We start from the raw sequence: 10,050 nt of genomic DNA on the forward strand, positions 1-10,050 counted from the left end.
ATGTTAGTTTTATTTGGGAAAGTTCTTCATCCTTTGAATTCATTTCCAACGTTTGTGGTATTCTTTATAATAAAAACTTTGATGGGATTTCCTAGCATAAAAGCTAAAATGTTCAGATACTTGTTCAAATTTTTTTGCAGTTGAGGTGTGGACATGTGGCCTGTGCTGAAACAAAGGTACCTGCCTCCAAGGTTGAACTGATAGTGAGAAACAAACAAACAAACAGGGCCCCCCAACACACACAAGTAGAGAATTTATTTCTCAGGCCATAGAAGCAGAGGTGGCTTGAGACCTCAAATCTGAGGGCTTCCCTAGGTCTATGTTGGTAGCTGTGGCATCAAATGTTCAAGGCCAGTATCAGTAGGGATAAATCCCATTATTCAGGCTCTGTCTCAGCTGCTTAGTTTGTGGCAATATTTTGGCTGTGGTTCTGGCTGTGGTTTTGATTATTTCCTGGACTCTCTCCTCTTTGTCTTTTCTGAGTTTTGTTCTCCAGTGACACTCAGCATTTCTGAGTATTGTTCCCTTTGTGATGTTTCTATAAATACCAAACCCAACATTCCTGTAGTTGAGCCTGCTCATATTCTGGCAATAAATTCTCTACTGTCTAATCAGCAGCAGTGATTTTATATTCATGGAAATAAGGAACCATGATGGATACAGATATGTTATTTTTAATTTTGTTTTGTAGATCTGACAAAAAAACATGTAGCAAAAGTTTGAAAATGAGAGGTTCCTGGATTAGTAAGTTCATTAACAATGTAGGTTCCTTTGTTCTTTCCAGTCTGCCATTTCTCCCATGAATTTGGGAGGGGAGATTCTCGCCAAGCTACGCAAAATTTTCACCAAGTTATACAAAAATAGTATCAGTAATATTTTTTAGACAGCATGTTGATTCTTGTTCTTGACCATTATGAGTAACTGGTACCAAGCTTGCCCCTTCACTAAAAGCAGCTATAAGCCTGGGCAAATCTGTGAGGCATTTATCTCTAAGTGTGGTCTTTGAGAAATAGGAATCACAACAGATGAGCCTCCTTTCTTTCTTTCTTTCTTTCTTTCTTTCTTTCTTTCTTTCTTTCTTTCTTTCTTTCTTTCTTATGGCTTGAATACACTTTCTTCTCCAGTGTAGGCTGGTGGATCCCAAGTAAAACAATGGTATTGCTGAGCTAAGAAAGCAGAGATCAGAAATCCAGACTCTTGAAGTAGTCTCTTATGTAGTCCTGAGTAGAGCACTGGATAAGAGGGAGCTGGCCATAGGAGGCCCCTGAAGCCCACATGTGAATTTAGGACAATTCTCTGGCTGTAGGACGCCCTGTGCAGGTCAAGTTGGAGGCCCCATGAGACATGATCCAGATAGAGGCAGTGCACATGCCACTGAGCTGTGGTAACACTGGCCATGCGGTGTAGAGCTGTTGGACTTCTGGACCACAGGAGAAAGGAAGAAAGAAAGATGTTGGAGGTTAGGGTGAGATCTAGAAAAGTCTTTATGGAGAAATCAAGCCTATCCCTATAAAGTGCAAATAATAAATAAGTAAATAAACAAACAAAAAAATAAAACTCAACACAATGACAGCTATGTTAAGAATAAAATCAAGCACAAGATAATCAAAAGCATCTATCAGTAATTTCATTGTGTGAGGGGGCAAACTCATTCTGTTTTCAAGAATGATGATATCATCCAGATGTGCTACAATGTAGTTTCACAATATCCAACACAATATCCAGCACATAGTTAAACATTCATAAACACGTAAAGAAAAAAAAAGATCAGAGAGTAAATGCAATAGAAAAAGATCACAAGATGACCCAGACACTGGAGTCGGTGGACAAAGATTTTTATAGACCTGATTATCACTATAAATCTAAGGACCACAAGGAAAAGATGCACGCTCTTGACGACTCTCCGGCTCTGCTGCATCCTCTTTTTCTTTAGCGCCTACTGTGGTGAGGCTTCCTCGGGGCAGAGGAACAGCAGGATGAAAGGCAGAGAAGTGTGGAGTGGGCAAAGCTGCACTTCTGTTCCTCGGGCCGCGTTGCCGGTAGTGCCTGTCACAAGCACCCAGAGCCCACCTTGCCTGTGCCCCCTCGTTGTTCCAGCCATGTCACTGGAAGGCCCAAGGCTGTGTGGACGGATAGGAGCCTAGGCATACAGCCCCAAGCAAACCCCAGCCTAACACATCGTGGCTTCGCTGCAAGTTCTTGGAGTAAAAGAACTGTACATCTCACTTATAGGGACTGCTCAGTAAATACTTACTAGGTGAGTGAACAAATACTAGCCATATAAAATACTTTACCAGGTTTGAACTTTCAAAAACATGCACAATGCTTCCCAGAGACCTCCACAATTCACTAACACTCTCTTACCTAAACCCAAAGCTCCCCCAAAAGTATGAAACTTCTCCCAGAAAGTCCTTTAACATTTCCACCCTAACAAGACCTTTTCCTGAAGTTCTTGAAGAGATAAAGTGTAAGAGTAAGGGAAGAGTAAGTATTTTCCCACGGCTGCCCTTCTAACTCCTGATTTCAACCATCACAGAATAACTGTCACCAAACTTGCCCTGTCATTAAGAGCAGCTATAGACTTGGACACATCCATGGGACAGTTATTTTCAAGCCTTGAGTAATAGGCATAGGAGTGAGGTCCATAAAAAATGAGAATCCTCCTAGACGAGCCTTTCTATTTTTTTCCAGCACAAGCAGGAGAAAGATGGAGATTGGTCACTCTTTTAGTAAAGAAACAGCAACAAAGAGATGCCCTTTCTCCAGTTCATTTCTTCCAAAAATATTATCTCATCATCAGTGGTGCTAAAACATAAAGAACAAAGTATATCCTGTCTTTAGCTTAGAGAGAGAGCAATTGGGGATTAATGTGGGTAAGAGGAAGAGACAACCTCTCCCCACCCAAACCCTGTCCTCATCTCTCTTTTACTTCCTCTCACTCTCTCTTTTTTGTAAACCCTACTTAGGGTTTATAGTGGCTGTCGGAGCTGGGCATGCCCATTGGCTGCAGGCAAATCTTGTTTGCAAACAGGAAGCTGCAGGAATTCTCTTAGTGGTGTTTCTACTCTTTATATGAGCTTAATCCTGGGGATTAACAAATGGATCAGCTGGAGACCTCCTCTCACTGTGAAAGAATAGACAAGTTGAAGCAAGAACAGGCCCTGAAATGTCTCATTCTGCTGGATGTGAAGAATACAGCACCTACCAGGCACTGGGCAAGGTGTGTCTACTGGAAGTGTCAGGCCTGGGGAATACAGCCTCATTGCCCTGGTGGCCTCTAATGCTGCCAACTTCACCAGTTCCCTCCTCTCCACTCACTCTTGCCTCTGCCTTGCAGCCCCACCAGCTAACTCTCCCTGTCTCTGTCAGGTCTTTGAATATCCCTTATCTTTTCTCATTTATCAGGCCCCTAATTTCTCTGTCCCACTCCTTTCTCCCCCAGACTCCACTTGGAGCCTGTCCTCTCCCTGATGTGTCTTGTGTTACTTGTTCAGGGATGTTGTCTAGCAGTGAGACTTGAGACAAGGATTCCTGATTAGGTGATTTTAATAGCAAGATGCTTTCAGAAAAAAAGGAGATAGGAGAGCAGCAGGAAAGACCAGAAGAAAAAAGACAAAAACAATACCTTAGCTGGATACTAACTTCAGCCTGGTCCATGGACACTTCTGCAATACAAACCCCTTATTTCCACCAGGTTCTGTCTTGAGCTGAAGGGTCCAGTATATCGTGCCTTCATGCCAGGCATGTGTTGGTTGCTGGCTGGCAAAAGAACAACCTTCTGGATGAAGCAGCTCCTACTCACCTGGGGCAACTGCACACCGAAGAGGGTCGCTGGGGGTGCAGACGGGCCTCCTGAGGGAGAGCCCAGGGGCACTCTGAAGCATCTGCTAGATGTGGAATTCAAGGAAGAGGGTGTAGATCAGTTTCAGCACACACCAGGCCATGAAACAGAGCGTAGGATAACTACAGAAAGAGAAAAGCACTGGCAACTCTGCCCAAGAAGCGATACTCAGCATGTGGTGCATTTTGAGTAAGTACAGTTTTTCACTACTTTGGGTAAAGCAGCTCCTATCTCTTCTTCAACTCCATACTGTTATTTTCCTTTTTTTCCCCCTCTTTTTTCTGTCTTCAATATTTGAGATTTTTGGGAGCTGAGGAGATGGCTCAGTGGAATAAGTCCTTCCCTGGCAAGCACAAGGGCCTGAGTTCAATCCCCGGTTCTGCCAAAAATAAAGAGAGATTTTATTGTTTTTTAAATTATTATCACTGTACTATGCTTTTATTGTTAGTCTAGAGCAGTCATGGCATACATTTTAGAGCTCTCAATGATAACAGCTGGCTGTGGCACGAATGTCATAGATTTGCCACTACTGGTCTAGATTGTAGAATTCCTTCTACTTATAAAAATGTTTACTGTAAAATATACTCCTATTCCAGTAGCAGCCACAGGTATCTCACATTCATTGCATCTCTTGATTGTACCAAGAAGTGGTGTGATGTGATTAACCCCGAACAACTCGGTTTGTTTATGTATATTCTACAATGATCACATGATGGTGCAACTGCCTAATGCCAATTGAATTCCGCAGCATGTTCCCCTGTTACTATGCAGCGTGACTATAACTAGCTCACTAAAACAATGGAAAAGTAGCTGCTCTTTGGGACTGAATTGTCTTATCATTCATTGTTTTGTTTTGTTTTGTTTTGTTTTGTTTTGTTTTGTTTTGTTTTGTTTTTTTCAGAACTGGGGATTGAACTCAGGCCCTTGTGCTTTACTGAGCCATCTCTGCGGCCCCTGTCTCATCATTCAAACCCATCTATTGAAAGAGGGAAGGCAGAGCCAGAGCAGACATTTCTTCCTCTCTTTTTTTAGCTACCTTTCCTTCTTCCTTCTTTTCTTTTCTTTTTTTTCTTTTTTCTTTTTGGTGGAACTGGTTATTAAACTCAGGCCCTTGCACTTGGGAAGTAAGCACTTATCCTACTGAGCTATCTCCCCAGCCCCCCTGTCTTTTATTTTTATCCAGTTTGTGAGTGTGTTTGTGTCATGAATGAAGCAGAATCCACGTGGGAAGGCTCTTGTGGGTGTGGCCCACGGAGCCACTGTGCCACTTAGTGCAATGTGTGGTACACAAAAAAGATGCTGATTGAATGAACTTGGACTTGCCCAAGGGCCTATAGCATGTCCCAGACCTGGTGTCCAGTGCCATCGAAGGCTTCCTCTGCCAGCCCTGTACACCTCCACTCCAAACTTCCTCTTGCTTTCAGCGCTCAAGTTTCTGGCCATCTACAGAATAAGGCAGGGTGTTCACAGAACTCTCCTAAACTGAAAACATTCCATCTTCTTCACTATAGTCATCTTCTTGCCAAAATAAGCCAGGAAAGTCCTGTGAGTATCTGGATTCCAGCAAGAGTTGAGTTGGCCTTGGTTGGGAGTTTCCTTTGCTCCAACTTCTATGCATCTGGGGCAGGCCTTCCGGGCCTGGGTGCTGCTTCACTGTCGCTCTAGGGAAAATTCACTATGTACCTGCCTGGGCTGATATTCCAAGAGCATTTTATTGGTTTTGTTGATTCACTTTGTATACAATTCTTAATACACATACCAAAAAAAGCCATATATTGTTGTCCAGCTGTTCCAGTGACTTTCCAGCTTCAAATTTAGAGGCAAATTTTTTCTAAGAAGATTTAAGTACCAGTATCTTCAAATGCTCACAAAGTGTTACTTATGTCCTACCAATTCAAAATTTTGTATCACATACACTACATATTCAATTTTTTTATCTTTCACAGCACAAAATCCTAGTCCTCCATTCTGTGTGATTTGAAAAATTTCTCTCAAATATTTCTAGGCTTTTCCAGAGAAGGTGCCATTCTGCTGGCTATTGTTGTCATTCTTTCATTGGAGCAAAGGCTCAGGCACAGCCCTATTCCTATCTGCCCCACTAGTAATTATTTATCTTTGTTGTTTCAAAAATGTGAGCCTCCCTTATCCTTCATTTCTCAAGTGCTGAGGGTAACAAGTTGAAGATGATCCAAAGGAATTGCAAAACTAGAAAGTGAAAGCACTTGGACACCAGACTGCTGAAAAAATTCAGTATCAGACTAAACAGTCTGAATTATCAAACCCCTAGAGTTGCCAACAGAGCCTGCTCCCCCAGTTGCTTTGCTCCTTGCCCCTAGAACATGCTCCAGGCCTATGGTTCTCATTGCAGTGCACACACTCTTGGGACTCCCGGAATGTGAAACTCAAGCTTATGCCAGAGGAAATCCCATAGTTTGGTCATTCTTCTGAGCATAGTGATATCTTTAAATACTATTTTACTTTTTATTATTTTATTTTATTTTTATTTTTTTTTTGTTTTTGTTTTTTCTTTTCAAAGTTTTATTGATAGACATATAGCAATGAGACAGTTTCAAATCAAATCGAAAGTACAGTTTCAACAAATAATACATTGCATATATTCTTCTTAGTGGTTAATTACTGTACAAGATGCAGACTTGTGATCCTATTTACAAACACCATTAGAACAAATCATTCTATTCATTAAGAGAATGCAACTATATATCTATCCCAACCACTTTGAATACACAGATACAAAATGGACATTCATAGTTATACCCCATTTTTTTTTTAATTCCGTTATTGAATATTATAGGTGTGTAAACTCAGCAAAATATTCTAAGAGTCCAGCAGCCCATAATAGCATTGGGTCTTCTGTTTAACTAGCAATGTAAGAAATTATTGACCTGAGTCCCCCACAGCTCAACATAATAACATGGCTTTACTTCCTATATTTCGTCTTCATACTTTTCTACTGGATGGTTAAGACCAAGGTAAAGCAGGACTTATGCAACAAGAGTTGTAGCTTTTTGGTCTGAGAAGGTCAGTGAAATCCCCTCAGGATTTATCCTGAGATCCTGTACCTCAGATTGTAGAACCTTTGTCAGTGCAGCCATGTGGATGAGTCACAGCCAATGCTTGGCCAATGTGCTCTCTGTGAAAACCTGAGAGAGTGTCTTCTCCCCATGTGACTCTCCTTAGGCACACTCTACGTCATCGATCACTTTCCTCTTTGGCCCCATAATCTTCTTGATCAGAAAATTTGGGACACTACCGAGGTACATGACATTACAGTACAAGTTCTCATATGTCCTGAGTCTTAATTGACCTTAGAAGACTAGGGCCAAAATGTTGGCTTTCCTTGTAGCCCTCCTTTTTCTCTAATTTTGTTCTGTAAACTTAGGTTGTTAACCATCCAGAAGACAAGTTTATTGTTATTATCAAACGACTTAGGCTATCAAGCTTAACCTCACTATCTCACTGCATTTCAAACATCTTAGGCATAATAAGGAACAGGTATTTTTCATCAAGTATTGATATGTTGAACTTTAAGTCCCTACAGAATATGATAAAAAAATTTAAAAATTAGATTATATTTTAACAATAGGATAAAGAATTCTATGCTTCTCATGTTTGCACATAAGTCCAAAAATCTCACCATATACAACCTTGAAGCAGGACAGACCCACAATATTCCTTTTCCTGTCTCTTGCTTTCATTCTCCACCCCTTTCTTCTTGAACATCCACCTACCCGAGAGACATCTTAGCAGTAACTGGCATGTCATGACAAGCAGCCCATATTCAGAATACCACAATGACAGGCACTCCCAACATGAAACCACTATTACAAATTACCATCAGCAGTGCAGTAGCTTAGTTCACAGATATCAGTATATATAGTTAGGGTGAGAATCTTTCCAATTAACTCCTAAAGAACCTTCTGAATAATCTCTGGATCATTGCCTTGCTCATCTTTTACATATAACTGCCTGGCTTAACATTGTCATGTTTCCTAGCTTGTCACCTTTCCCTCTCTTGATTAGTTAGTCCTTGAGATCCTGATTTCCCTTTCCTTGTATTATATCTTTCTATTTGTATTTCTTCTTTGGAGTTCTTATACTAGGGAGACTATACGATATTTACTATTTTACTTTTTAGAAAAATAATTTATTGAGAAACATATGGCAATAAGTCAGTTTCAAAACCAATTACTACTACAGTTACAATAATTAATACATTGTATATTATTGTCTTAGTGGTTAATCATTGTACAAGATGCAGACATGATATCCTGTCCACAAACATTATTAGAATAAATATTTCTGTTCATTGAATTAAGAGAATGCAGCTATATGTCTATCCTATTTTGAATATACAGATACAAAATGGTCAGTCATTTATATCCCGCTTTTTTGTTTAGTCTTGTCTGAGAAGGGAATTCCATTGTCATTTAAATATTGTAGGTGTGTGAATGCAGCAAAATATACCAATATAGTCCAGTAGTCCATAATAGTAGTCACTTTTCCATAAGACTGGCAAAGTCAGAAGTTGTTGACTTGAGCCTTTTATGGCTCAGCCTATCAATATGACTTTACTTTTTACACTTCATTTTTATACTTTTAGCTGGATTGTTAAGACCAAGATAAAGCAAGACCTATATAACAAAAAGTGTAACTTTTGTATTAGATAAGGTCAGTCAAATGCCTTCAGGATTTACCCTAAAGCCCTGTACCACAGTTTGTAGATCCTTTGTCAGTGTCAGCCATGTGGATGAGTCATGGCCTTTGCTTGGCCAATGTGTTTTCTGTGAAAGCCTGAGAGAATGTTTTCTCTTCAGGTGACTCTCCTTAGGCACAGTCTATGTCATTGATCATGTTACTCTGTGGCCCCATAATCTCCTTGATCAGAAAATTTGGGACACAACTGAGTTACATGATGTTACATACAAGTTCTCCTATGTCCTGAGTCTTCACTGATCTTGAAAGGCTAGGGCCAAAATGTTGGCTGTCCTTTTGACTCATTTGTTTTCTTTTTCACTTATTTTATCTTGTATCGCAATACATGCTTCTATAATCTATATTAAACAGAAGATAGGTATTTAGGAAAACAATCTTTTCCTATCTTCTATAAAAGCAAAGTCTATTATTATTATTATTATTATTATTATTATTATTATTATTATTATTATTATTATTTTATGTATTTGGTTATTGCAGGGTCTCATTACGCAGCTTGGATTCATACTGATCCTCCTGCTTTCAGCCTCCCTATCCCTGAGATTACAGGTGTGCATCACCATACCTGGTATTCTGGCTGGCTCAACTGGTTGCTAGGGATCAAGCCATGCTCCCTGTGCTTTGCTTAAGCTTGTGTAAGCAGGCACCTTAGTCTCCTGAACTACCTTGCTGGCCCAATGTCTGTTGTTTATATGCTTTCATGATGATGAGACATTTCAGGAATATATGGCAGTCCCACTAAACTATACTTCTTAGCCCCTTGTATGTAAATGCGAGGCCCTGACTAACTGGGTATGAGCAAGAGTGGTGTACATACTTTTCAATCATGTCAGAAGGAAGGGGTTTTGCTTTCTTCTCTCGTCTATCGTGAATAGGCTGTATCTTAGGTAGACAAATGAAAATGTCACAAGATCCATAGTTAAAATGGTTCTTAAATATGCACCATCATCTCACAAGTCATTCACTTTTTTCATATTTACATAGGGTAGAGCTCCACTTCTTCCAGAAGACTCTACTGATGGCAGTCACTACATGTCCTCAAGAAACGGAGGATGGTGGTGCTGCTGACTGTCACTGAGATTAATACCTAGAGAGGGCAGAGCTCCAGGATTGGGTTCTTGATTGTCTAACACACTGAGGATTACAGTCAGGCCTGGGTTCCTTGTGCTTGGTCCTAGCAGTGAGAAAAAGCTCTTTTCTAACCCACTATTTATAGTTCAGCCCCAACCATGTGTCTTAACTTAATTCAGCTCAGGTGGGCTGGACTTCATTCAGAGGCAAAGGTACTGAGTGGAGGTGATAATGGCTGGGATAAAAGAGTGAGGGGTCTGCAAGCTTAGGTTGTTAACTCTCCAGAAGACAAGTTTATTGTTATTACCATATAATCTAGGCTGTTAAGCTTAACCTCACTATCTGTCTGAATATCAAACATCTTAGGCATAACATGGAACAGATATTTTTCATCAAGCATTGAT

This window comes from Octodon degus, unplaced genomic scaffold (assembly GCF_000260255.1).
Source record: "Octodon degus isolate 3935 unplaced genomic scaffold, OctDeg1.0 scaffold00078, whole genome shotgun sequence".
Taxonomy (NCBI): domain Eukaryota; kingdom Metazoa; phylum Chordata; class Mammalia; order Rodentia; family Octodontidae; genus Octodon; species Octodon degus.